The 22,988-nt window shown below is 44.2% G+C and overlaps 1 protein-coding gene across 1 annotated transcript in view; it reads right to left on the bottom strand.

The window, feature by feature from the left end:
• The window catches only part of LOC130489032 (potassium voltage-gated channel subfamily KQT member 1-like), a 319,184-nt gene that overhangs the window by 146,971 nt on the left and 149,225 nt on the right, over window positions 1-22,988 (bottom strand). The window lies entirely within an intron of this gene.

Below are 22,988 nucleotides of genomic sequence, written 5' to 3'. Positions count from 1 at the left end.
GACTGTGTGGAAATGGGGGATAAGGCCAGCGCCCTCGTGCCTGCTCTCCCTCCCACATGTGGTGAGTGAACATGCAGACAGATTGTCGGCAAAGGCCTATTGTTTCCCACATTTCTGTCAGCTGAATAATACCTCAAAAAGAATGACCCGCCTGCAGAGAAGTCTATCCTATGTGCAGGGTTGCCAGCTCTGGGTGGGGAAATACCTGGAGATTTGTGGGGCAGAGCCTGAGAAGGTGGGGTTTGGGGAGGGACTTCAATCCCATAGAGTCCAATGGCCAAAGCGCCCATTTTCTCCTGGGGAACTGATCTCTATCGGCTGGAGATCAGTTGTAATAGCAGGAGATCTCCAGCTACTATCTGAAGGCTGGCAACCCTCCCTGTGTGTCATTTATCTAAACATGCCTCCTGACTAGACTAGATGGGGGCAAGACCAGTAAATCATGCAGAGGGATATTGGGCAGCCTCCATTGCAGACACATGCTTTGAGGTCATTCCAACCTTCAATAATTTTATTATGGTATTTGTTTTTCATTGCGCAACGGCCTGGCCTTGCCCTGTAAGTAAGCAATGAGGCATTTGACCCAAAACAAGGTTGGGGATGTTGAGTATGAAAAATACCGGAGAATGTGAGATAGGGTTGCCAAACCCCTGCAATCCACCCCACTGCCTGCTAATCAGCTGAGGGTCGGCGGGCAAACGTGCACGCGCGCCTACACACCACGACACGTCACTTATGGATTACACCCGGAAGTGCCGCATCACGAAGGGCTGTGAGTTTGAGTGGTAAAGGGCCCCTACCGATGCGGCACTTCCGGGTGTAAACGCATCACAAGGGGCCTTTTACCATTCAAATTCCCCTCGTGACGCAGCACTTCTAGGTGTAAACAGGAAGTGATGCGCACACGCGTTGGCGCGGCTACGCGCATGCGTGCGATCCCCTCAGCTCTGGCCCCAAAGCCTTCCGCCAGAGGAGAGGGGGGACCTGGCAATCCTTATGTGAGAGCACATCAGTGACTTGGAAAGCAAATGCGAGGTGGCCTTCGCTTTCGTTGAAGGGCCCCCCAACAGGCCCCAATGGAAAGAAATATGGAGGACCCTGGGAAAATTTTGGTGCACTTAAGAGTTGAGCCAAAAAAAAACTTGAATTGGAAGATATTGGCCTTCCAAATGAGTTCACAAGAGTTATTGGACCACAAACATTTTCCCCAGCCCACAACAACCTATGTGAGTTGTGGCTTTAAAGAGTTCATCTGCCTGGGTTCCTGGAGTCGATTATTATACAGCACAGCAAGCCTGCTTTGTTAAAAAAATATATATATTCACACAAAACTTATTATAATATCCAAACAGCACTCTACCCTTCATATTGGGCTGACTGGGTTCACCTCAGTTGGCCCTACATGAAAAAAGCATTTAGTAAATAAAGGTTCCCATCAGCCATTTCTACCCTGCATGCTAATTCACTTTGTGTTTACATGGTTCACAGATAGGGTTGCCAGGTCCCTCTTTGCCACTGGCGGGAGATTTTGGGGGTGGACCCTGAGGAGGGTGGGGTTTGGGGAGGGGAGGGACTTAAATGCCATAGAGTCCAATTGCCAAAGCGGCCATTTTTCTCCAAGTGATCTGATCTCTATCGTCTGGAGATCAGTTGAATTAGCAGGAGATCTCCTGCTACTACCTGGCAGTTGGCAACCCTATTCACAGAGCATTTGTGGCTGTCATCATTTTCCTTTGGGGCTTTCACCAGGACATAGTGGGATTGTGAAGAAGCCAGGTTGCCCACTGCCCAAAACAGAATGCTGGACTAGATAGGCCCAGGAAAGCAATTCTCATGCTTCTACCCCACAAAAACTGGGCCTTCCTCTAAGCAATGCATACGGCCATTTTCTACCCTTCTCCTTGGTCCTTAACAGCGATGTACAGAATATTCTCCCCCCCTCCACCAACAACAACCTTTTGCTGCTCTTATTGAAACCATCCTGGCTCCCCTTACAATTTCTCCGGTGTTTTACCTGAGGAGGAACTTCCCAATTCACCTTTGTGTCCTTCTCCCATTAAGGGTGTGATTCTGGTAACCTGGGATGGAAGTGCCCCAGGACTGCAATTGTTTCTCAGTTAAGAATCTCATGCGTTTTCCCTTATGGAAGCCATTGCAGTCTATCAATTGATGCCTGCACAACAAATTTAAAGACTGCAATTCCCTCCCAAAATGGTTTCAACTGAGGGAACAGCCAAGAAAGTAGGAGCAAATGAAGTAAAGAGGAGAGGAAGGGTCGTGCCGTTGAAGGTTTCATTTCACATTTATTTTCTGAAAGGCAGAATTGCCCACATCACACAGAAGATTTGGAAACTAGTCTGATGTCACATGCTTTCCATCTGGAAGCTAAAACATTATAATCCCTGCGTGAAGTTTTCAACAGCAGAATGAAGGTTGTTTGAGGCACGCCAACTCCAGTCAGATCAGAGATGTAGCCTCTTTTGTTTCTGAGACCCAATCAGTTCAATATCTGGACATCTACAATATGTAGTCATGGACATATCATGCACACACAAAGTTTCACATGCATGCATAGGAAATGGTCAACAGGATTCAATTGGGACAGCCAGCAAACAAAGACCTCCTTTTCATGTCCACAGCACCAAGCATCTCTAGACAGTAATGGTTGGTTTTTATCATCACAATCTTCATACTCTGTGATAAAGTCAAATTAGGAAACAAGACATGCTTTCTCTCAACTATTGTTTGGGAAACAGATTATTTCAATGGCATTAAGATATGCAGACAGACCCAGGTTCTTTCCTGGGCATCTCCAATTAAATCACCTCAAGTAACATGCCTGGGAAATACCTTTGCCTGAGACATTACAGAGTGTCTCAGTGCCAGGTGGACTTGATAAATCAAGAGTCCCTTCACTCGTTACGAAGTCCTCATGCTTGTTGGCAGACCACACAAGGACTTTGCATGAGAGTTTTGTTCAATGAAAAATAAAAGATTCTTAAGTGTAAGGATGTGTAAGGATGTGACATTCACATCTTTTTATTTATTTATTTATTATGTATTAATTAAATCTCTAGCCCGCCCTCCCCGGCCAAAACCAGGCTCAGGGCGGGCCACAGCAATAAAATCACAAGTTATATTTACCAATAAAAACATCTAAAACAATAAAATACAGATAATTCACAGTGGGTAGCCGTGTTAGTCTGTCTGCAGTAGTAGAAAAGGGCAAGAGTCCAGTAGCACCTTAAAGACTAACAAAAATATTTTCTGGTAGGGTATGAGCTTTCGTGAGCCACAGCTCACTTCTTCAGATACAGTGAATCCATCCGTCTTTAAGTAGAGGAGAGTGAATTCAGACAAGCATTAGTATGTAAATGTTAACAGTATGTAAATGTGAATAGCAGGTGTGATGGGATTAATCCTAATTAAACCTAATCCCATCATGTCTGCTATTCACATTTACATACTGGTCTCCTTCCTGGGCTTTAAAGGTACCAGGCTAAGTCTCCTTCTTCCCCCTTCTTATCCCGGCCCTTCCTGGCTGCTGGCCCCCACTCTGTGTAAGGGCCCTCCAGGCATTGGGTTAGGGTTGCCAGGGGTCCCTCTTTGGCACTGACGGGAGGTTTTTGGGGTGGAGCCTGAGGAGAGTGGGGTTTGTGGAGGGGAGGGACTTCAATGCCATAGAGTCCAATGGCCAGAGTGGCCATTTTCTCCAGGTGGACTGAGCTCTATCGGCTGGAGATCAGTTGTAATAGCAGAAGATCTCCAGCTATTACGTGGAGGTTGGCAACCCTACATTGGGTTGTTCATGGTTTGTTGGGGGGGGGGACGCTAAGTCATGGATAGGAGCCGGCCCCAGACACCAGTTGTTTTCAAATGAGGGTCACCGTGCGGCTTTAAAGGTAACTGAACAGAATCCCTTGGGACCAAGGCAGTGGGGATTCTAAATACTTATAAATAAGAGCAATATTGGCCCATGCAAAATCCAAAAAACAAGAACAAAATCTATATAATAATCTTTACTAGGACCTAGCCAATTTGCACCATACATTGTGCAAGCTTTCCAGCTCACCAGAACTCTTCTTCAGGCTTAAAAGCTAGGGGCAGGGGAGCAGGTTTTTCACGTCATAAAGTTACTTGATCCTGTTGGCATTGTTGTTGAAATGCAGGCTTGCAATTCTAGCCTAGACAGAATTGTCCAGGTGAAACACATTTCAATAAAAAAAAAAATCACAAGCACTATAAGAGGAATATGCACGAATGCGGAAAGCTGCCTTATACCAGCTCAGATCATTCGTCCATCTAATTCAGTGAGTGCTGACACCAACTGGCAGAGACTTTTTGAGGTTTCAGGTAGATAAATTTCAAGTAGAAGTAAATGTTTCCCTCATATCCTTGAACTGGATATGTGGAAAACTGAACATGCAAAGAAGGCTCTATTTTCCTTGTGGCAAACAGAAAGGGTTGAAGTGCTGTTCATTAAGAGCTATTCCTTTTTTACAGTCCCCTCATGATGTCTGCTATCTATAATCAATATGTTTTTAGCCCTGCACAAAAGGAGAATGATGGATCATACTAGTTCATGTTCCCGACGTCCCTGAGTGGTAGGAAGCTTCAGCAGGTGGGAACCGAGGAAGAACCGTTTTTACCCGTAAGATTTGCTGTGCACCAAGCTGTGTTTCAGGCATTGCTCTCAGAGCTGAACTGGCCCAGAATGCATTGGAACCTCGTGCATGGATCTTGGCATTTAAATTAAAGCAAAAAATCTCCAATGTGTGGAAAGGTGATGGCTGCCAACCTGGAAGGCTTTAAGAGGGGAGTGGACACGTTCATGGAGGACAGGGCTATCCATGGCTCCTAGTCAAAATGAATACTAGTCATGATGTATACCTATTCTCTCCAGTATCAGAGGAGCATGCCTAGTATGCTGGGTGTTGTGGAACGCAGGCAGGATGCTGCTGCAGTTGTCTTGTTTGTGGGCTTCCTAGAGACACCTGGTTGGCCACTGTGTGAACAGGTTGCTGGACTTGATGGGCCTCGGCCTGATCCAGCATGGCTTTTCTTATGTTCTTATGGATTTTGAATCTCATTGAGGGCATGGAAGGTGACTCCAATGGCTAAGATTCAATGATAAAGATACAGACTTCATGAAACAAATACAGCTCTCAGTACTGAATTTGGATAGAACAAGAACCTTATTGAGGGCACGGCGTGTACGCTCATCAGCGTTCTTTGGAGTTCCCTCCTCTTGTGTTATCCTGAGCTATTTGAAAGACCTAACAATCCCTCACTATAGAAGAGCATTTTTGCTCTCTCAGTTAAATTCTTTTCCTTCAGCTATACTGTCTGGAAGGCCAATTTGCAGGAGCAGCGTATCCATACAGGGTTTGTAGACGTGGATCTGCTCAGCTTGAGTCCTTAGAACATATTTTATTGGAGTGTGAAATTTGGTCTGATCTGAGAGAAAGGAATTTGTCCTCCCTCTTAATAGGTTATGCAAATTTATCATCTGTTAAGGTGGATTGGAAAACCACCTTAACAGTTGTTAACTATTTAGCTGCAGGGATGTCCTGTAAGGGGGTTGGATTGTGATCTGTTCAAGACCTCTGAGTCAAAAATAACAGTAAGATAAGAAGGAAGGATCTTTTACAGGGTCTGTTTTCCATTTGAAGAGACAGTACTGGAGACTTTCAGTGTTTACCTGATTGCTTTAAAATGTACATAGTGGCCAGGGAGAAAGCAGGCAAGCACCCAAAGAAAGAAATGCTGGGTTCCAAAGTCGCATCAGTTCCACAAAAGCAAATGACAAGCAGACCTTTCAGCTCTCTCAGCTTCTCCTTTCAGTCTGCGGCAAAAAGCCCCCACAGTTTCTCTCCTTTGCTGGCTACATTGCAAATGCCAAGCCAGTCCCTACACAAGCATGTTAGGGGCATCACCAACAGCTACAGCAAGTAGTAACCAACCTTCAATGGTCATTAAACATCTTCTAGCTATGACAGCCAATAGTGGAAAACATCATCTTTAGCTACTCTACCGAACAAACAACTAAGGAAAAGGTTAAAACATCAGAAGGGACCTGCTGGATCATACCTGTGGCCATCGTGCCCACCATCCTGCTTCACACAATGGCGAACCAACTGCTCTGGAGGGCGAAGGCCTTCTTCTGATGTTGCCTCCTAGCACTGTGTTTCTGAGATTTGCTGCTTCTGTAAATGAAGGCTCACTTAATTCACCGTGGCTACTAGCCATAGGTAGACTTATCCTCCATGAATCTGTCTAACTCTCACTCAAGGCCTTCACTACATCCACTGGTAGTTAATTCTACAATTTAATTGTGTGTGTAAAGTGCCATCAAGTCGCAGCCAACATATGGTGACCCCTTTTTTTGGTTCATGGCAAGAGACTAACAGAGGTGGTTTGCCAGTGCCTTCCTCTGCACAGCAACCCTGGTCTTCCTTGATGGTCTCCCATCCAAATTCTAACCAGGGCTGACCCTGCTTAGCTTCTGAGAATTTAATTACTCATTGAATAAAGAGGTATGACCTTTTGTCTGTCCTGAATCTATTGCCCATCAACTTCATGGGCTGCCCCAAGTTTTAGTGTTATGAGAGAAGGAGAAATAGTGTTGATGGATGAAAAACCTTTGTTGATTTAATGTGGGTAAATTTGTTTGAAACTGTGTCTTACTTTAACTGTAGTTAAACTGTAGTTAACTGTAGTTAAAGTAAGACACAGCTAGATTTCTAGACTGAGATTTCTAAGGTACACCAGTATTACTGTGCTGCTTACCCACTGCCGTGAAATTACATGAGATCTCCAGAGAACTCATAGGTCACTTATGCATGGGAGTTTTACCTGAGGTTAATTGCTCGTTGGACCCACACTTTCTTCTTGCGAAGCTATGCATCAGCAGTCTCCAAACTCAAAACAAGAAGCTTTTGAGTCCTTACCCCTTGAAATGTCACTTTGTAATAGGCTGTAGTGCTTTCTTTGAGAGAAAAGTCCATCTCCCCCCACCCCGCAGAAACCCAACTATGGTTGCCAGGTCCCTCTTCACCATCGACGGGAGGTTTTGGGGTGGAGCCTGAGAAGGGTGGGGTTTGGGGAGGGGAGGGACTTCAATGCCATAGAGTCCAATTACCAAAGCAGCCATTTTCTCCAGGTGAACTGATCTCTATCGGCTGGAGATCAGTAGTAACAGCAGGAGATCTTCTGCTATTACCTGGAGGTTGGAAACCCTAAACCCAAGTGCCAAAAAGCATTTTAAAAAATGAAAACAAAATGGAGCTCCCTAAAAGGAATTGGGGGAGAGGGAGAAACACAAGCCTTGTTTCTAAATGCCTTTCTTCTGCTCAGAAAGAACTCCAAGGAAGCAGGAAGCATTTGAATCCTCACCCCTTGACACACTGCTTTGTAATTGGCTGTAATGCTTTCTGTGAGAGAAACGTCACTCCCCCAAGCTTCTTTGTCCCATGCTTTGCCTTATGCATGGGGATTTCACCCAGGCTGAGCTCAGGGGAGATGGAAGAATCGGGTTAATAGAGGGACAGGAAGTCCCGGGATTTGTGAGGGCTGGCAGCGAGGTCATCTCTAATGGATGGAAAACTCATGCAAAACTCCAAAGAACAACCAAGACAGACCGAGGGTGGATGTGAGTGAAAACACCCATGCATAACCCACCATAGAGTGGGCTACGTCATTCCTCGGAAGATAATTCTTTACTCTGCCCCAAAAGATTCTTTTTTTCTCACTACCAAATGACTCCCTTACATTTTAATGCGAAACTTGTATTTTCTTTTGACAGATTTTTCAGCCCTTTGTCTTACAGGTCATGTAAAGGTTGAGTAAATTATAAACCTGTAAGATTATCCTGAAGTTAAAATGGGACTTCACAATTTGATATATGGGTCTCCTGGAAAGTTCTACCAAAGCTAAGTAACCTTTAAACTATTTTTATGCATAGAGTGCATTAATAACTAAGAGGGTTAGGGCACATTAGCAAGTTGATAGTGGATTTTCAGAAGTCCGAGGCTGAAAACATTTTTTCCCCCCAGTGTGAGAAACATTTACCAAAAACACTCCTAATAGTTGCTGGTAAAATTATTTCTATAGGATATAACAGACACCTTCTATCCATGGGCTGGGACCTGGAAGTGGGTTGCACAACTACGCCTGCCAGGTCACAAGCCCCTATAGAGCCACCACACTGGGGGCTGCCTTGTGGAAGGACCTGCAGTTAACATTCATGTGTAGGAAGTAGGGCTGCCACAACTCCTACCCCTCTTTGTATGCGCACTGAGAGGAGCAGCAGGATAGCTAAGTGTGGTCACTTAGTGGTGAAGATTCCATGGTTCCAACTTAGGGTTGCCAACCTCCAGGTACTAGCTGGAGATCTCCTGCTATTACAACTGATCTCCAGCTGATAGAGATCAGTTCACCAGGAGAAAATGGCCACTTTGGCAATTGGGCTCTATGGCATTGAAGTCCCTCCCCTCCTCAAACCCTGCCCTCCTCATGTTCCACCCCAAAAATCTCCAGGTATTTCCCAACCCAGAGCTGGCAATCCTACTCCGACTCTTAGCTTGTTCTTCACTTCCTGGTACTCTGCATGTGTTTCCTATCCCCTGTCCACAGTGCTGGCCACCAGGCTCTCCCACTGATCTGCTTGACTTCCAGTCAGATGCTTGCAGCTCAGTGGATCATATGCTCAGTCTGGAAGACCAGTGGAATATAGGATGCAAGTAGGGTTGCCAGGTCCCTCTTTGTCACCGGCAGGAGCCCTAAACAACAAGCATTAATTTTGACACCAATTTTTCTCAAAACTTTCAATAATGTGATCAGGAAATTGATTCTAGCCTTTCATTGTAAGCATGTAGAACTCACAAGACTTTAGAGTCCAACCAGAGTAGCTACCAAATCAGGTACCAGCTATTCTTAGCTTAAGATTATTTATTTCATTTATACCCCACTGTTCTCCCTAACAGGGACCCAAAGCTTACATTGTTCCTTTCTTCTCTGTTCTCTCCTCAAAATAGCTCAGTGATGTAAGTTAGGATGATAGTGTGCGACTGGCCAAAGGTCACTCAACAGTCTTCCACAGCAGTGGGGGTTTGAACCGGAGTCTCCCGGATCCTAGCACAGCACTCAAAACACAACACCACACAGGCTCTCACAGAGGGATTGTGGAAGTTAGCCATCTATGGTTGAACCATCACTTCCAGTGGCTTCAGTTGGATGCTCAGGCCATTAGCTCTGGAATAGCATTGTTTCGGCCTTCAGAGTCCGCTGGGACTATTCCAGCGTAAGCGGTCCGAGAAATGCATACTTAAGAAGGTCAAAGTGCAAGACTGTGAAGAAAATATAGACACAAAGGTTACATTCTTCTTCAGCAGTTGACATGCTATTTCCGCCTTTGGTACTCTTTAAGAATGTGAAATTTTTAGTGTAACTGCAGACAGGAGAGAGTAATCCAAGTGGTCGTGTGGAATGCAGCATATCTCACATTTAACACCCTACGCGATTTATCTATTTACAGAGTCAGCATACCTTCAGATAAAATAGCTACATTGCAGAGGAAGTGAAGTTTGGTGCTCCTTAGAGACACTTGAATAATCTCATGATGAAGTTTATGCTATTATAGGCCACCTTAAAGCCTGCTGTTAGTAACACATTTTCCCCAAAGTGCCCAATTTCTTGCTTCCTTGCATTTTAGCCTCTTCAGATCTTGTTACTATTCTACACCTAATGTTCTACTTTCATAGGGACATGTCCAAATGTGTTATTGGAATGCATCTGTTCATTAACAAATTTGTTCAGATTCCTTAATATGTGTTCTTTAATATGTGTTCATGGTAGGGGTGTACATTTTGCTACAAATGCATTCAACAGTCAAACGTATTGAGTTCAAAGGTAGAAGAAGAAAAGGAGTTGGTTTTGATATGCTGACTTTCACTACCACTTAAGGAAGAATCAAAGCGGCTTACAATCTCCTTCCCTTCCCCTCCCGACACCCTGTGAGGTAGGTGGGGCTGAGAGAGCACTAAGAGAGCTGTGAGTAGCCCAAGGTCACCCAGCTGGCTTCATGTGGAGGAGTGGAGAAACCAACCCAGTTGATAAAATGTGAGCCGCTCAACCAGCCTGTTAGGCTCATGCTGAACAGCTGTGAATGCCTGCTGAACAAGCTCACATCGGGTTGTTGTAAAACTGTGCATGCACATACACGGTGCTGATTCAAACCGATCAGCCATTAGTGTCACTAGGGACTACTTAGTCGAACACAGAAAGGTAGGATCTTATTCAAACACAGCACTGATTTTTGACTGATGTGATTTTTTAGTTAAATAACTGGCTGCTGAGATAGGGGTGCCAGCTCTGGGTTGGGAAATACCTGGCGATTTTTGGTGCAGAGCCTGAGGAGGGCGGGGTTTGGGGAGGGGAGGGACTTCAATGCCATAGAGTCCAGTTGCCAAAGTGGCCATTTTCTCCAGGTGAACTGTTCTCCGTCGGCTGGAGATGAGTTGTAATAGCAAGACATCTTCAGCTACTACCTGGAGGTTGGCAACCCTATTTCTTACCCCTGTGGCTGTCTTTCTTTTTGGATGGAGAGTGGAGGACTCCGCTCCCATCTGTAAAACAGGGGTAAAACAAGCTGCCTATCCTGAGTGGCGGTAATGGAGAACAGGAAAACTGGCCTCTACCTCTCTGGATTTTTCCCTCTCCCACAGCTTAGCAGCTCTTCTTGCCTTACAGCGTATACATGCCAAGTATTTCCCTTGTTCCCTGAAGGTGTGAGGCATGTGACTAGTTTTCTGGAACTGGGCTAATCTATCCCCACTCTCACATGAACACATGAAGTCAGTATTGTCTGCTCAGACCAGCAGCAGCTCTCCAGGGTCTCAGGCAGAGGTCTTTCACAGCACCTATTTGCCTAGTCCCTTTAACCGGAGATACCTGGGACCTTCTGCATGTCAAGCAGATGCTCTACCACTGAGCCACAGCCCCTCCCCAACCTTCTTCCAGAGCGCAAGACAAGTGCTTGCTACATGCAATAGCTGGAAGTGCTCAGACAAGCAGCATCTCTGCTTGTATAGAATGAGACCTTTCGACAAGCCGAGGGTAAACCCTGCACATAGAAACACCAGTCAGGAAGGATACTTTGTGGTGTGAACATAGGCTAAATATTTGTGTTGGCTGGCAATTCTGGAAGACATGTACCCAGGGATTCACACTTTCAACTGTCTGCCCTGGTGACACTGAAATTACAAGTAGAGTAAAGCCACAGATATTGCAGCACCACTCAAAATAACATTCAGAGGTGGCCTATTTGATTCTTTAGCAACAGTGAATGAACAAGGTTTTCAGCTAAGTTTTTATTAGCTGCATTCCAAATGCACATTCCTGCTGCTTTGTTCTTTCCAGTCAAGCAGTCCACAGCTTGTTTCAGGCCATACTCCCGAATCGTTTCACAGACTTAAAAGAAATCACATAATCTCTATTCTGGGTTTTATGTTTGATAAATGGGCCTAGGGCCAGTTAAAATTGAAAAACAAATTGGGAAAATTCGGTTTCGGGTTTATCGGCCTTGTTTCCCCCCCGGAAAAACCCGAATGCCGAATTTCCTATGCGGGTAAAGGTAGGAATTTGGCTTTAAATTCGGGATTCCTGAAAAATTTGACCATTTAAACCCATTAAAGCAGTTTTGCTGCTTTTCGTAGCTCTTGGGGGGCATTTTTACAGGTAGAAGTCCCAAATTTTCAGTTTTTTTTTGCACCTGTTAGAAAAAGAGTGTGGAACTGTGCACAAGGAGGTGGTTGCTAAGAGAAGTGGAAAATGGGTCTGCATCATCCAGGCAACCAGGCTAAGCCTATGGGTTCTCAAACCAGTGCAGAGTAAAATGGTCACCATCTGAATGCAGATGTTGCTCCTCTGTACTACTACTACTAGGGTTGACAGGTCCCTCTTCACCTCTGACAGAAGGCTTTTGGGGTGGAGCCTGAGGAGGGTGGGGTTTGGGGAGGGGAGGGACTTCAATGCCATAGAGTCCAATTGCCAAAGGGGCCATTTTCTCCAGGAGAACTGATCTCTATTGGCATGAGATGAGTTGTAATAGCAGAAGATCTCCAGCTACTACCTGGCGGTTGCTGGAGCATTTGCATCACTTCTGGGTAAAACCAGAAGGGACATAGGTGTGGAGTGCTGTGCGCGTGCGCACATTGTGCACCTTAATTGCCCTCCTGAAAAGCTCCCACCGGTGGAGCTAAGGGACCTGGCAACCCAAATGAGTCTTGAGATGTACCCCTTGGCCTGGCCTCCTCCTTTTCTTTCAGGTGCTTGCTGTCTTTCTCCTCCCTGCAGCTTAGGGTTGCCAGGTCCCTCTTCGCCACCAGCGGGAGGGAGGTTTTTGGGGTGGAGCCTGAGGAGAGTGGGATTTGGGGAGGGGAGGGACTTCAATACCATAGAGTCCAATTGCCAAAGTGGCCATGTTTCCAGGGGAACTGATTTCTATCGGCTGGAGATCAGTTGTAATAGCAGGAGATCTCCAGGTAATACCTGGAGGTTGGCAACCCTACTGCAGCTGTTCACCATACTTCCTCCATTCCAGTCCATGTGGGGGGAAAGGGAAGAGTTGGCAACTAGGGGAGGTGGCAACATCTCTGCTACAGAGGGCATTCCTAGGCCCTGGCTTGGTCTCTTTTGCCTATCAGCTAGGGTTGCCAGATCCATCTTCGCCACCAGAGGGAGGTTTTTGGGACGGAGCCTGAGGACGGGGTTTATGGAGGAGGGGGACTTCAATGCCATAGAGTCCAATTGCCAAAGCGGCCATTTTCTCCAGGTAAACTGATCTCTATTGGCTGGAGATCAGGTGTAATAGCAGGAGATCTCCAGCTAGTACCTGGAGGTTGGCAACCCTACCATCAGCTAAAGTGGTCCATATATGGGAGGAGGGGAAGCCAGCTTCCTGAGCACTTCAGCAACTTGGGTGTCGGTCGGTCCACTTCTCAATTTTATGTGTGAGATTTTTTTTTTTTTAAGGTAGGAAATGTTTACATTCTCTAAGCAGCGGTCTGTAAACTTCTATTACAAAAGAACCTTCTGTGAGGCTCTGGACACTTGACTCGCTGGAAAGCCAAGCCAAGGGGGTGAGCATTCTTGCTCAACAATGGCTGAACTTGACTTCTTAAAGGACACAAAACGTTCCCTGCTGTGCAACCATAATTGACAAAAATGCCAGATGCTCGACAATAAATAGCAGAGGCATGGCTAGAAGACAGGGTCTTCCTGTTTTCACACACAGCCGACCGGGACCCGGGCACGTCAGCTCCACTTGGGTGTCTGCAAGTCAAAACGCCACTTTGTTGTAAAGGGGAAACAAGAAAGAAACTCCGCCTTTGGATCCTATGTTTTGTTCCCGAGTATAAATGTGGGAATGTGACTGCCAGGAGTGAATCTTTATCCTTTTCCAATTGAGCAACTACAAGCAAACCCCCCCCCCCAAACAGCCTTTAAACGGTGGAATTTTAATAATGTGCATTATTAGAGGCAACGGCTATTATTTAGAGGCAACGGCTATCATTGTACATTCGAGGACTCTGTACCTTACCAGAGGTGTAGATTTCATTCTGCAGAGCAAATATTGTCTAGTCACAGCCTAGTACAAAAGAGCAGTGACTGGCAGCGCAGAAAATGCATCAAGCTCTCCTCCCCCCCCCCCCCGTTGTCTTTCCAATGTAACCAATAAAGTTGTGGCCATTTCCATTCCAGCTACTGTCTCAGCGTGTTTAATTGTATGCTAAGGTCATCATAGTATTAGGATCATGGGGTGGTTATTGCATGCCAAGAATGTCCAGGATTGGGGGGCTGCAGTAAGTAGCCGGCTCCAAGACACTCCCCAATTTGGCACTATGCCAGAAAAATGCATCAAGCTTCCCCCCTCCCTTTGTCTTTCCAGGCACCTAATCACTAAGCACACTCCTGATCATACTGCCTTTCAATCTAGAGAGAAGGCCTTTGCTCTCCACTTAGGGAGTCTCTTCATAATTTGCTCCTCCCTGAAATTTACAAAGCCGGATTACACAACCCAGTAAAAATACACTAAGAAAGGAAACACATTCCCTAAGTTTATATCAGCTGCAGAATCAAGCTTTCCTGGGGCAGAATTTGGATTGCCTTCTAGCTCTGTTTCAGAGCCCAAGGAATGTCCTAATGTGGCTGCTTCCACTCATCAGAGAGACTAAAGATCATAAAGCCTGTCTTGAGGATTTATCCAGTTTCACAGAAGCCAGAGGAAGAAGGGGCTGAGTCCAACACATGTATGCACAATTCTACCAATAAACAACAAAAAGGGGGGGGAGAAACCCAACCTTAAAAAACTGAAAGCTGGGTACCCAAGGTTGGGTGGAGAAGGTAAAATGTTATAATAGAAAGGTATTTTTATTTTAAAGTGCTTTTATCAGGGTTAAAAACATTTAAAATGATAAAACAAGGCACAATGGCAACTCATAAGGTTGATAGACTTAAACCACACACCATATGCATTTCAGCCTACAGGCCTTTTTCAGTTGTCAAATAAAAACCCATATAATACACACACAAGTAATATACAAATGTATCACCATATAAAGATAACTTTATACAAGCCATTGCTTTCAATAGTGGGAAGGTTTGCTGGGCTCCTCCACAGAGATACATAGTGAAATTCACAATAGAGATTCTGACCATGCCACTTCACTATTTATTCTCTATGGAGGAGGATTGGGGCAACCCCTTCCAGACCCCATAACTCCAGACCCCCAGACCCAATCTTCACCACTCTTGGGGGTTCAGGCAAGGAGAGTCCCTTGTAGCTATGCGGCAAATTTGGGGGATCTACCAGCAAAAACACCCCCCAGGAGCCGTAAACAGTCCCTATGGACTCTAATGGCAAAAAAATTTTCAGGAAACCCGAAAATAAGCTGAATTCCTATATTTACTGGTATGGGAATTCGGCTTATTTCGGGTTTACCAGAAAAATTTGGCCCCAATAAACCAAACCCGAAATTTACCAATTTTGTTTTTTGCACTGCCCTATTTGAAACAATATATCAGATATTCACAGCTTAAAGCTCACTGAATAACCTAGGTATGACTGAACTCAATTTTTGTAATGCTTTATTCCCCCCCCCCAAAAAATGTTATTTTTTATTTACTTCATTTATAGTCCACCTTTCTCATGGACACTCAAGGTGGATTACATTGTGGAAGTCGTAAATCGATGCAGTCATCTAATAAGACATGTAATAGAACTAGGATTACTGTGAAGGGACAAAACTGTTCCCAGACACTGAACCTTTGGAACAAAACCAGTTTCCATTAGAAAGTATTTTGGAGCTGCTGCTAAGGATTCTGCTTCCATTTTCAACAACTGACTTCCATAAATAATATTATAACTCAAGGGTATCCATTGGTGGACCATGTAATACATTAAACAAATGTGTGCAGAGACACACAATGCTAGATTCACAGGGCTGCTGCAAAAATACAGGGAGCAACCTGACCAATGATATCGCTGTGCGTCACTCAAGGCCCACGAAATGCCAGTGAAAACTAGAAGCATCAGAAAGGAACTTAAAACAGGCTCCTCCCCTGCCCAGCACCAGATTTTTATTTTTTTGAAGACTAGAATCGTGTGCAGTCCTACCTGAGCCTTAAACCTGCATAAAGATGCAGACGTTAATTTTTTTTAATGGGAAAGCAGAATTAGTCCTACTTTAGCAACATGCAGCACTGTGTGACTAACACTGGCACTTCATCCTAGGCATTTACCAGACTGGTTAACACTTCCATAGTTTTATTAGCTGTTTGCTTTGTCAGCTGTCTGCAGACTCTGAGGAGCCTAAGGGGCACTTAAAAACAGAACAGAACAGAGAGACGATTTAATAAACATTAAAATACTCTGTATTTCGAGCAATAGTCACCAGAACTTTAAAACCCTGTTATATCTTATTTTTGTCTTGTGTTGAGCATTGTGTGTAAATTAGAAGAGGATAGGCTGCTTAAAAGTCTTTTTTTTTTTTTTGGGTCATCAAGCCACAGGTGTCTTATGGTGACCCTGAAGGGTTTTCAAGGCAAGAGACGTTCAGACGTGGTTGGCCATGGACCCTGCTTAGCTTCTGAGATCTGGCAAGATCAAGCTAGCCTGGGGCTATCCAGGTCATGGCATACATATGAAGATGCCAAGCTACCTTGTACTGTCCACAAGGTTCCCAATATCCAGGTGGTGGCTGGAGATGTTCCGCAATTACGACTGATCTCCAGGAGACAGAGATCAATTCACCTGGAGAAAGTGGCTGTTTTGGAAGGTGGACTCTCTGGAACTATACCCCACTGAAGTCACTCCCCCCCCCAAACCCAGCCCTCCTCAGGCTCCACCTTCAAAATCTCCAGGTATTTCAGAAGAAGAGCGGTTTGACTCCCAACCCCCCCCTCTCGCTGAGGGGGAGGAGTTGGTCAGAGTCCCGCCGGCTGAGGAGGACTTTCATTGCCGCGAAATGCCTCGAGGACCCAGAAGCTGTGGCCCCCTTCACATTACACTAAATATCGTACAAGCAAATGACAGAGAACCCCGTCTTTCAAGCTCCATGTAAGTCACTTGAACTCCTTTTGCTTATCATAACGGATTTGAACAACTGGAATTGTTTAAAATACAACTAAGACTTTACACCCCATCACCCAGACTTTTAAATGATCATCCGGCTAAAAAGTCTGTTTAATTAACACAAACTGAATTAGCAGGCAAACAAAAACAACCTGGAAGATTTGAGTGGCATTGATAGCTTCCAATCGACAGCTGCTGTGTGAAGGGGAGTAGTAGTACTTTTAGCTTTCGTTTTCCCCGTTTGGAAGAGTCCTCCAGGCACGTACTGAGGAAGAGACCTCTCTAGGACTTGGAAACCAAAGAGGAGGGTCGTGCCGGTGTGCCTCACTCAGTGCAACATCAAAATAGATCCTACTTTCCTAAATCAGAGTAAGAGTCATGGAAGGCTCACAACCTTGTATCTTCCAGTTCTGCCTAGCAACAGTACTAAAGCTAATAGATTCTTTTCACAACTTTACTGAACCGGTCTACCTGCTTACATTTATTTCTGGTCGGGGAAAAGGAGAAAAGCCACAGATAACCATGGAAATAAACTATCAGAAGATACAGGAAATGTTGGCTGAACAAAATGAATTAATAAATGGACTAGTAAAGAAGAAGTTTGAACAGGTCTCCAAGCAACAACAGCAATCAGTTACACAAATGACTTTAATTATCACTCAACAGTTCGCTGATGTTATAAATGAGATCAAGGCAATAAAAGACCAAGTTACACAAATGAAAGAGAGTATGAATAAGATGGAACTTTCAATTAATAACAACACGGAAGATGTGAAAAGACTCAAAAAAGATATGAAATCCCAATCACAACAAATCGATGCTATACAATTCCAGGAACAGCAAATGAAAGATCAACTTGCTATTTTGGATCTACAACAAAGAGAACATAATTTACGCATACGCAATCTACCAGAACGACTTGGGTCTACCAGAGATGACATCATCAAATCACTGGCTGAAATATTCCATTTAAATGTACAAGAATTGAATGCAGCAAAAAATAAGATATACAGAATTCCTTTATCAACACGGGTACAGAAAACAAAAGCCAGAGAAATTCTGATCTCCTTTGACATCAGGATGAAAAATATTATCATAAAATTTCAACTGGAGAATCAACTGAGATTCGATAATATACCATTGATAATTCTCAAAGATATCCCAAGTCACCTGATGGAAAAGAGAGCTGTATACAAAGATTTTGCCGAATTACTCAGAAATAAAGGAATAAAATACAGCTGGTTGCTACCACAAGGTCTTACCTTTACCTATAAACAGACTAAATACGCTATCAACTCATTGGAAGACGTGGAATTTTTTTTTACAAGAAACAGTGAGCTATCAACTCAAATTGTTGGAAAATAAGCAGAAGACTCTATAGCCCACGGAATACAGGACATTGACTGTTCCAGACAGGAGACCACTTCAAGCAAAAAAGTGATTGGTGATAGAAACTCCCGACAAAAGAAAAAGAATAAGAAGAAGGGCTGAGAAAGCAGGAAGAATACTAATTTGACTTTTAACATGGGAAAGGTGGGGGGTAAAGGAAAAATACTATAAACATTGTTTTTGTATAAGTTTTTTTTTCTTTAATCCTCTTTTTTCTCTCTTAGATTTACACATGTATTTTGAGATGAATATATGGAGGGACATGGGATTTTTATCTCACTGTTTTTTTTAATGTTCTTATTTTTTTACTCCTTTTTTTCTCTCTTTAGTATTATTAATATTAAATATATTGGATAAGGGGAAAGTATAAAGTATAATATGAATAGGGTGACTTATAAATGAATTAGAATGCATGGATGCAAAGGAGATCTTAGATATTTTAGAGAGGGAGGAAGATGGTGGGGAAATCAATTATTTTTGATTGTATTTTGAAGACATACATCTAATTTTTTTATGAATTGTTAATGATTATCTTTATTGATATAGAGGATGTATGTCTAAATGAAATGTTGGTTATTATTGAAAAATAATAAAAAATATATTTTAAAAAAATCTCCAGGTATTTCCCAACACAGAGAAGGCAGTCCCAGGGCCCAGTGCGGTCCACTCTGCCTGCCAATGGCTCTCTGTTCTTTCCCAGCCCTGTGACCCCAGACCCTTTAAATTGGAGGTTATCGGGATTGACCCTGCCCTGTCATGTTCTGGGTAAAAAGCTTGTGCTCTGCCAATCAGCCCCAATCTGCCATAGCCTCAATCTGGAATTCAATTCAGTATTATATTTCTGCTGCTGCTTTCTGGTACCTGGAATTGGCTGCTGCCCAAATCATGCTGTCACTCAGCCTTGGAATGCATCATGCAAAAAGTAAAGAGCTGGAGTATATCACAGATTTTCCTTCTCGGTAGGGTTGCCAACCACCAGGTATTATCTGGAGAACTCCTGCTATTACAACTGATCTCCAGCCGATAGAGATCAATTCACCTGGAGAAAACGGCTGCTTTGGCAATTGTACTCTATGGCATTGAAGTCCCTCCCTTCCCCAAACCCTGCCCTCCTCAGGCTCCGCCCCCAAAATCTCCCGCTGATGGCAAAGAGGGACCTGGCAACTCTACTTCTCGGATTATGGCAATGAAGTGCGTGATAAAACATAGATCTACTTCTAGACATTGGGAGGGTGTTACTTTTTCCAAAAGAACAATCAGGAACCTTGTTTCAAAACAGAAGATTTCATGGGACCAAAGACTGTTGGGGCAGGGGTGTTTACATGGAGTCGGGTGGAAATTACTGTAGGATCTGGCCCAGCCTTTCCCTTTTCTTTTTTTAACAAGCATGTGGAATGAGAAGCAGGATAAACCCTACCGCAGGAGATTAAGCAGGCAGGGAAAGCAGGCTCCCAAAGGCAAATTATGTGACCGAAAATAAAAGTATAGCATTTCTGCTGAAGACAATGAAACATTGCAACAAATGAGGTGTTGAAGCAGGATTTATAATTCATTGAGTAATAGGATTTTGTACTGTTTGGCAGGATTAAGCATGTTGAAAAGGGGCGGGGGAGGGAGGCTGGCTTTTCAGTCTGACAACACATAGAGCTCTCCATTGTTCGTTCAGCCAATCTGAAGCTGGACCGCGGCTAACACTTGTGCTCCCCCCCACACACACACCTGGATTGTGCCACAAGAACGGGATACTTAGATGAGGCCACATCCTCTTCTCACCCTTCCACAAAGTGACCGAAAAAGGCTGCCAGTGGGTTCAGAAAGGGCAGACGCAGAAACCAATTAAAGCATTCTCCCATTAAACACTTGAACTCCACAACCTGAACTCTCCAGATTTCGGACGGCAGCCCACTGGGCCGATGCCTGCCTGGTGTCCGTAGCTCCAGCTCTGTATTCTGCAAAGACCAGAGACGCTCAGAACTGGGTTGCCAACCTCCAGGTACTAGAAAGCAAACTACTAAACACTAACACGACTACTAAATAGCCAGTACAGACAAAAATACAGTCCAAATAGAATACAAAAATACATCAATCAAGAACCAATTTACAAGATACAAAACTGCAGTCCATCCATACCACATGAAGAAGTCCAGAAAATGTATGCGGCAAGATAAGTGGGAGTCTACACCACTTCAAGAGTCCAGAAGAAGAATGCAGCAAGGTAAGCAGAATTCAGCAGAACCCATCCAGGGTAAAAGACCCGACAAGAGCAAGAACGTGAATTCCGGATATTTACATGTTTCGTATGACCTTCAGCTTGCAGCTTGTATTTTTAGTAGTTCACATCCAATCTTGCATACAAACATTCATAACTGTAGCTTCTGGAGCCAGCACACTTCTAACATTGATGAATAACTCATGCCTGAAGCAGACCGACGCGGGTTCAAACAATACTTCCCAAAGGACGTTCTGGACTTCTTCATGTGGTATGGATGGACTGCAGTTCTGTATATTGTAAATTGGTTCTTGATTGATGTATTTTTGTTCTATTTGGACTGTGCTTTTGTCTGTAATGGCTATTTAGTATTTGTGTTAGTGTTTAGTAGTTTGTATTCTATGTATTCTATGGATAGTGTTAGTGTATAGTGGTCTTGCTTTTTAATACAGTTGTAAATTGGTAATTAATAATTGAGCCTTTGTGCTGCAGTTTTGATTGAACCTGGTTATTTCTCATCATAGGTTTTGTTCTTTTCAATAGTTAACCTCCAGGTACTAGGTGGAGATCTCCTGCTATTACAACTGATCTCCAGCCCATAGAGATCAGTTCACCAGGAGAAAATGGCCGCTTTGGCAATTGGACTCTATGGTATTGAAGTTCCTCCCCTCCCCAAGCCCTGCCCTCCTCAGGTTCCGCCCCCCAAACCACCTGCCAGTGGCAAAGAAGGACCTGGCAATCCTAGCTCAGAATAGGATTGAGACCCTTTAGGATGGGGGTAAAGGGGAGGAGGAGGTAGGGGATTTATCCAGCTAAGCAATTAAGATGAGGACTGCATTAAAAAATACTTTAAAAATTAAATACAGAACTTGGTATTCCTGCCCTTTGTTCTTCTCTATGTATAGAAACATGGCCTATCCGTACAAAAGCATGCAACTACAGCATTGGTTTCCTTTGACAAATGTGAAAACAGAAGCCAAGTGCCCATCAAAACTGAGTATTTGGTAAGCAAGAACCCTCCCTGAGAAGGGTGCATGCAATAATTCCTACTGCAAAACATGGTTTGTGTCCATGTCTGAAAGAATAATTGGTCCCAGATGTTTCCCCTTATTCCTTAAGAATAGCAGCTGAAACTTTCTGTCCATGCACTTGCAGGACTGAATGTTCGCTCATATAATAAGCTACCTTCACCCAGAAAATCAGCATGTCAGGGAAAAGGCCAGAACGCTCTAGTACTAAGGTTGCCAACTTCCAGGTGGTGGCTGGAGATCTCCTGCTATTACAGCTAATCGCCAGGCGACAGAGATCAGTTTCCCTGGAGAAAACGGCCGCTTTGGCCATTGGACTCTATGGCATTGAAGTTCCACCCCTCTCCAAATCCCGCCTTCCTCAGGCTCCGCCCCAAAAACCTCCCACTGGTGGCAAAGAGGGATCTGGCGACCCTACTGGCAACCTTATTTAGTACTCACCTCTCCAACATCTGGTTTGGGTGGGGATCCAGGGGGAGTACTGAAACATGATCCATCCACCTGAAGGCCACAAACAATCCAAACACTTACACTATGACTTTATTAAGACCAGCTAAAGATCAAAAAGTATTAGTAAGCAAGCTTTTGAGTTTATTAGAACTCTATGTCGAGCTGGATGGGGGGAAAGGGGAGAGGAAAAAAAAGGGATAGCTGGTGCTAGGTAGGGTTGGCAGACAGCGGCTGGCAACCAGTGGAAGTCTGGGGACATGGGGGGGGAGCCATCAGGTGACAGCTTTATAACCCTTGCAGGGATAGGGTTGCCAGGTCCGTCTTTGCTATCGGCAGGAGGTTTTTGGATAGGAGCCTGAGGAGGGCGGGGTTTGGGGAGGGGAGAGACTTCAATGCCATAGAGTCCAATTGCCAAAGCAGCCACTTTTTCCAGGTGGACTGATCTCTATCGGCTGGAGATTAGTTGTAATAGCTGGAAATCTCCAGCTAGTATCTGGAGGTTGAGCAATCAAAATAAACACCTCTGCACTAATACCAACAGGTAAGGAAGGAAGTGCAGGAAAATCTGGCAATAACAACTGACAATACTAGAACTGTGACAAAGTGCACTTAATACACTTTGTCACAGTTCTAGTATTGTCAGTTGTTATTGCCAGATTTTTCTGCAGCACCTGGAGGTTGGCAACCCTACTTGCAGGGAAGACCCAGAAGTGATGTCACACCACTCTAGGAATTGCTGGAAACCCACATTATCAAGACTGGAATCACAATGATAACTTCTTGTTACTGGAGGTGCCCCTTGCTTGTCTGGATAGTTAGTGATTATTTTCTAGTTTACTTCACAATTGTCAGTGAAGCGACTGTATGCCATGCTGGGTTCTGCTCTTTATAACTAGAAAGTGCAACACAATGGAGCAGAGCTAAAAAGATTTCCCATATCTTGTTAAAAATTGTCTAAAAAGTTGTCTAAAAAGCAGGGCCTTGGAGACGGCTATTATGGCATAATTACAGACGTCATAGGGCTTGATAAGATTGTGGAAACACAGGATTTCCTAATGAGCATGGCTGTACATAAGGAAACTATTCAAACTGAAGCATCTTTATGTGATATCCTTAGTAAAAGGAGAGCCCACAAATCAGTAATACAGGACCAGGAAATAAGTTATTAAAGAAAACCAAACTGAAGTGGGTACATTTCGAGAGAAGCCCAGCACTTCTTATTTCCCTATATACCGTAATGTAGATACGCTTTGTGTTAGCATCCTCAACATAACAGCCA

This window comes from Euleptes europaea, chromosome 17, assembly GCF_029931775.1.
Source record: "Euleptes europaea isolate rEulEur1 chromosome 17, rEulEur1.hap1, whole genome shotgun sequence".
NCBI classification, from domain to species: domain Eukaryota; kingdom Metazoa; phylum Chordata; class Lepidosauria; order Squamata; family Sphaerodactylidae; genus Euleptes; species Euleptes europaea.
Note: the sequence above shows the minus strand (reverse complement) of the source record. Positions and strands in the feature narration are given on the sequence as shown.